The 6,322-nt window shown below is 45.2% G+C and overlaps 1 long non-coding RNA gene across 1 annotated transcript; it reads left to right on the top strand.

The window, feature by feature from the left end:
* The first annotated feature begins 1,454 nt into the window (after positions 1 to 1,454).
* On the top strand, positions 1,455 to 4,064 carry LOC141057187 (uncharacterized). Its single transcript, XR_012221995.1, has 4 exons — positions 1,455 to 1,566; positions 1,644 to 1,704; positions 1,776 to 1,844; positions 2,245 to 4,064. It is a non-coding gene; the product is annotated as an uncharacterized lncRNA (long non-coding RNA).
* The last annotated feature ends 2,258 nt before the right edge of the window (positions 4,065 to 6,322 follow it).

Genomic DNA, 6,322 nt, shown 5'->3' with positions numbered 1-6,322 from the left:
AATTTAAGCTTTTGCCCTTTCCATCTTTACTCTCCATCTACCCATGAGCCACAACTTTTTTTTTTTTTTTTTATTTTATTTTATAGCCATATGAAGGTTTGGATTTTTTCCCCCCGTATTCAGTACACTATACGGCAAAGTGAATGATGTCTTTCAAAACTACAAACAGTCCCGCAAAAAAAAAAAAGAAAAAAATGGATCTTGGAGGAAGCGAAGGAAAAGACGCTTCAGGGTTGAGTGGTTAAACAGCAGCAATCAGAGCTGGCTCCGGTCACTGCTATTACCTGCACCTGCCTCTAGGGGGCACAGCTCCTGAGCCGCTCTGTACCCCAGCAGCCAAAATGAATGTTAGAAAGAGGTTAATGGAGCTCAGCTGCCATATTGGACGTGACCCAAGGCGGCTGCTTTTGGAAGACATCGGCCATGGTTTTTTGAATCCTGGCTAACCCTTTTAAAATTAGTCACCTGCTTCAATTTTGAAGAATTAAATTTATATTTTTGGATGAGTTTATATTTTTCAGAGTATAAATGAAAGGAAAAGACTGAAGTGTTTCTTACCCCGGATCCTGTGTCCGCCCCTTCTGCTTATAATGCAGGGTATTAACATGCGAGACTCGGCCGTATTCAACTGACTGTATGTATTTTCAGTCATAGATGGGATGGATTTTAGGGCTATCCGGTTGTGCTCCAGACCCTGATGATGAGGACCTGTGCTGGGAACAATTACAAATCTCCACTATTTTATTACAACTGTATACTGTAGTCACAATTTTGGTTGCAAATTGAAAATATTAAAACGATTTCCGAATAGTTGGATGCAGTTTTGATTTCCGCTCTGTCAATAAAGCTTATGGTGACAAGTTTTGTGTTTGTATATCGCCATCTGCAGGCCACATGAAGAATACCATGCAGGTCGCTTTAGAATTCTTAAGACGCGATAATTTCAGTAAGAGGTGTGCGCCAAATTGCATTTTGATTTTGCAGCAGCCACAGTAAAATGTCAACACTTTTGCTGCTATTTAAAAAAAAAATTGCAGAAAAATATTTTTGCAACGTGTTAGGCTGGTTTCACATTTGCGTTTTATTGCGCAGCACATTGTGCGCTATCGGTCGCACACGCATTTGTCCCCTATCTTTTAAATGGCGTGCACAGTGTCTAGTGATTGTACGCAGGCCTCAGCGCTTCAGTGCGCTGCGCATTTTCCATGTCTGCGATCAGACGCTCCGGACGCTACATGTTGCATTTTTTGGTCCGTCCAACGTCGTTAAAAATGCGCATGCGCGCATCAGCGCACGCAATGCGCAAAAAAATAGTATTACAGTCTATGTGCGCGCTGACGTGCGCTGTATAGTGCGCATGTCAGCGCTTTGCGAGCGCGTGCGATTTCAGAGTAAACAATGTCTAGACACTGTCTAAATCCCGCCCCTCAACAAGAAACATTGTTTGGGAGCATGGGAGATAAAAGAAGGGCTTTGTAGTGCCACCTCATCACTCTCCAGACAGACTGCAAGAAGAGAAGACACCCACCCAGCCAGAGATCATATCTTGGATCACAGCAGCGTAATGTGAGTATAATTTTTCTGTGAGCCTGTGCTTTCAAATATATAATGTGTAGTAATGTTTTCTCTTTTTCTTTTGCTAGAATGTCTTCTGGATCCGAATACTCACCTGCAGCGGAAGAATTGGCAGACGCAGAGCGTGAGGTGAGTAGTTTGCTGCCTTTGTGAAGTATACCCGCCTGTCCAAATGTTTAATTATTTATTTTCTTTTACAGACCTCAGCATCGGACCAGCCAAGTGAGGGGGAGCAGCGTACACAAAGCACAGCGGGAAGGAGACGCACGGTAGGAAAGTGTTTTCCTAATTTCTTATATTTTTAAATGTTTTGGATTCTGGTTTTTCTGTCCTGCTTTTCTCCCCTTTTTTTTTTCTTCTCCATCACATGTGTGTTTACTGCAAGAGATCTGCTTGCAGTAAACACACGTGTCCTCAGGTTCAATAGTGTACGCATTGTGTATCGAATGTTGTGTCTTTTTATGGTTCACTCTTGATCCTGATGATACATGTGTTTACTGCAAGAGATCTGCTTGCAGTAAACACACGTGTCCTCAGGTTCAATAGTGAATGCATTTTTATTTGAATTATTGGTGATTCAGCATTGATGAAAACTCAGGTGTGTGGTAATACAGATACCATCATTGTATTGTCCAACCTAATTGTTTTTCTTTTCCATTGTTTCAACAGTGAACAAAGTCCACACACGTTGGCGCTCGATGAAGGACCGTTTCAACACTGATGTTCGTGCTGAGGGACAGGTTCGCAGTGGCTCTTCTGCAAGGACAAGAACCAAGTATCGGTATCATCGCGCCTTGGAATTCTTACGACCAGTACTTGCCACCAGAGCGCAAGTTTTTTTTTTGGCTTATTAACCCTAATTTATATTCCACAGCTGATCCGTCTTGTTAATGCTGGATACTAATGTTTACCTTTTTTTTTTTCCACAGCACCTGGAGCAGCACCCTGGAACCTGTCCCAGGAGCGGTTCTTCATCGATCGACCTCGGACCCGTCCCAGCCATCCGACAGCCAGGAAGCAAGTTGCAGGTCAGCAACACAGACATCTGGTGACCAGGAAGCTGGTCAATCAAGTGTTCCCTTGTCCCAGGTCTCCGCCACTGGTTATGCGGGCACTACCCGCCAGCGGCAGAGGGCCTCGGACAGGCCTGTCTTGCCCGAGTTCATGTACTTGAGCGAGGCCTTTCATGCCAGTCTCAAGACGCTGTCTGAAAGAGTGGAAAGTGGATTTTCTCTAATGGAACGTGGTTTTAACTACATGGAACACCTCTTCCACTCTTCCGCACAACTCCTTGACCGGCTGGAGGCCGACCTCAATAGACCAGCGCACCATTTCTTTAGTAAAATTGAACGGGGCATGGCGGATCACCTAAGTCCTGAGCATCAGCTGACTGTCTTACACGCCTGCAACACTGCTTACTTGCAGGCTATGCAGCAGAATCAGTACGTGCAGCAGTGTTGTCATTCCCACCTGTGCCACCACTTACTCGCTTCACCACAGTACCAAGTTCTGCTGCATACCACTGCACAACCACCTGCATTTCTAGCCAAGCTGGGCACCACTACACCACACCAATGTCGAGTGCTGCTGGACACTCCACCCCCGCCGCCGCCACCACCATGTCATGCGCTGCTCCTGTCTGGAGCACCAGTACTGCCACCGTAACCACATCTTGGCGCACCTCCAGCGCTAAATCTTGTTGGGCCACCACCTCTTCACCTGTTCGCACAGAAAGAACATCTCCAGATCGGAGCACCGCCACTTCTCCAATGCATGAGAGCACCACCACAACTCCACACCATGCAAGGAGCACCCCAACTACCACTCTTCAGAGGACCACCACCACATCTCCTCATAGGAGCACCGCCACCACTACTCTGCAGAGGATCACCGCCAACACTTCGCCTTCTCATGGCACCTCCAAAACTCAACATCAGAGTAGCACCGCCACCACTTCACCAGATCGGAGCACCGCCCACACTTCTCCCACCAGAAGCACCGGGCGTAATTCACCTTCCATGAGCACTGTCACCACCATTTCACCTACAAGGAGCACCGCCACCACCGTGCACCCAAGGGGAGACCCTCATTCTGTTTTTTATTCACATCGTCCATGGACCAGCAGCTCTAGGCGGTCAAGCCATGGAAGGCGGTCACACGGTGGTAGTCGGGTCCAGGCAGGTGACTCCTGCCCCAAAGAAGAAAAAACAAAAGACTGTTACTCAATCCGCCGTCTCCTTCCAATGTTTCACAACCTTCCTCCTTTATCATGCCTGACATCTCTTCCCCCAGTAATTTAGTAGCACCTTCACCTAGAACCCCTTCCTCAGTTTCCTGCCGTTCATCCTCTCTCCACACCCCCAAAGTATCCAACACTTCTCCCAAACGTCCTTCAAAGTGAAAATAATTTTATTAAAAAAAAAAAAACATTGAATATTTTGTGTTCAAATAATGTTTGGTTAATGTGTCTTTCGCCGCCTACACACACTGCGCCATACACACACTGCGCCGTACACTTTTCTTTTTTGTGTACACATAGCTCCAGAAATGACACGTTTCGTGTGTCAATTTTGGAGATATCTATCTGCAAACAAGAAAAACTCAAGATACGTTCATTTTTTTACATGGCCTCAGTGTCTTTGCTCAGGTAACGTAATAGATGATGGTGTTGATTGCAAGGACTATCTATTGTTACCTTGATGAGTATCCTTATCAGTTAACCTATTATGGTGTTTTGTAACATCATTTTACTGTTTGGAATACAATCCAAGGTTATTATAGATAGACCTTGTAAATCAGGGTTCCCCAACTCCAGTCCTCAAGGCCCACCAACAGGTCATGTTTTCAGGATTTCCTTAGTATTGCTCACGTGATAATTGCATCACCTGTGCAATTCAAAGGGAATCCTGAAAACATGATCTGTTGGTGGGCCTTGAGGATTGGAGTTGGGGAACCAAGTTATAAACAACCTCATACTCTATTTAATGTGTTTTTACAAAGTGAGGAGATGATGTTGAAAATACACGTCATATGGTCATGAACCTGGCGTTGTATCATACTTTGAAGAAAAAAAACCATACAGGTATAAACACAGGCGTTTTATTAACATACACAACACATAAAAATTAGGTTACACCATTTGCTCTTGCCAGGCCACCAGTCCAACATCAGAGGTGAAGTAGGTCGCAAATTGGTCCCTCATTTGCCCTACTTCAACAGATGACCGTAGAGGGTGCGGATTAAATTCTGGCAAGGGGTTAGGAGAGGAATCATCTAGTTCAAAACTAGGGTGCTCTCTATCCATCACAAAATTGTATAGAACCACACAGGCCTTCACCACCTCATCCACAGCTTCTAGTTTAAAATTAATGGCTGTGGAGAGAATTCGCCATCTGGACACTAGTATCCCAAAGGCACACTCTACAGTTCTTCTGGCCCTGGTCAACCTGTAATTAAAAATTCTTTTAGTGTGGTCGAAGTCCCGGCTGGAGTATGGTTTGAGCAGGTGTTGGCACATCTGGAATGCCTCATCCCCAACCATTACAAAGGGCTGTGGTGGACCTTCGGTGCTGGGAAGAGGCCGTGGCATGGGGAAATTGAACTGGTTGCCATACAACCTCCGTCCCATGTCTGAGTTCTTAAAAGCCTGGGAGTCATCTCCACGCCCAAATACCCCAATGTCCACAGCAACAAACTTACAGTCTGCATCAGAAATGGCCATTAGTACTGTAGAGAAGTACTTTTTATAGTTGTAGTACTCTGGTCCAGTTCTCTTGGGTTTTATAATCCTGATGTGTTTCCCATCCACCGCACCCAAACAATTAGGGAAATTGCAGACTGTCCAGAATCTTTCTGCATTTTCAAGCCACTTTTCCACGGTGGGCAGGGGCATAAATTCTGGACAGAGAACGTCCCACAAAGCCCGGCAGATGTCTGCAGCTGTTCCAGACAAGGTGGATATTCCAAGACGGAACTGGAAGTGCAGAGAAGAGAGGGTCTCTCCAGTAGCCTGGAATCTGGGACACAAAGAAACAACAAGAATTTATATTTGTGTATAGGGATTTTTAACACATTAATAAAAAAAAAAAAGGCACACCAATAGATAAATATGCATCCTTTTCTTTAAAAAAAAATGCCTCAAACCAACGCAGCATACTTTTAGTACATGGCAGATCAAGAATTCTGCCATAATATACTACATCATCAAAGAACCAATACTATCATGCAGTCAGTGGTTACGTACCGTAATGTGACCAGGAGCCGTTTCTCGGGAGGAATCGCACGACGGAGCTGTGTGTCCTGTCTACGGATGACATCTTGTACACGACCAAATAAATACATGAAGCTTTGTTGGGACATCCGTGTGTAATCCGTAAATTTATCCGGGTTTGCCTGTAGCTCGCTGTAGAGGGTGTGGTACGCTCCACGGTTCAACAATAGGATGAATCCACAAATGCTGCCGCTGCCGTCTTCGCTGTCTCTCTGTTCATGGCAAGCAACTGCGTAAGCCTGAGCCATCCTAATGTCCAGATCCAAGTTGAAGTGAAAGCTTTTCCAGCACAGATCCATGTCTTCATCAAAAACTGCTAGCAACTGGGAAGAATAGCTGTAAACTGGGTCTAGATAAGGAATTCCAATAACACACGCCCACTGCTGTCCAATTGGTGGAGTATGAGTCATAATTGGTCAATGATTTGTAAAATCCTGTGATTGTGACATGCGCAACAATCACACAAACGCATGCAAA

Source organism: Dendrobates tinctorius, unplaced genomic scaffold (assembly GCF_039654945.1).
Source record: "Dendrobates tinctorius isolate UK_male_01 unplaced genomic scaffold, ASM3965494v1 ptg000202l, whole genome shotgun sequence".
Taxonomy (NCBI): Eukaryota; Metazoa; Chordata; class Amphibia; order Anura; family Dendrobatidae; genus Dendrobates; species Dendrobates tinctorius.
The sequence above is the reverse complement of the archived record's forward strand: the minus strand, read 5'-3'. Positions and strand labels throughout refer to the sequence as shown.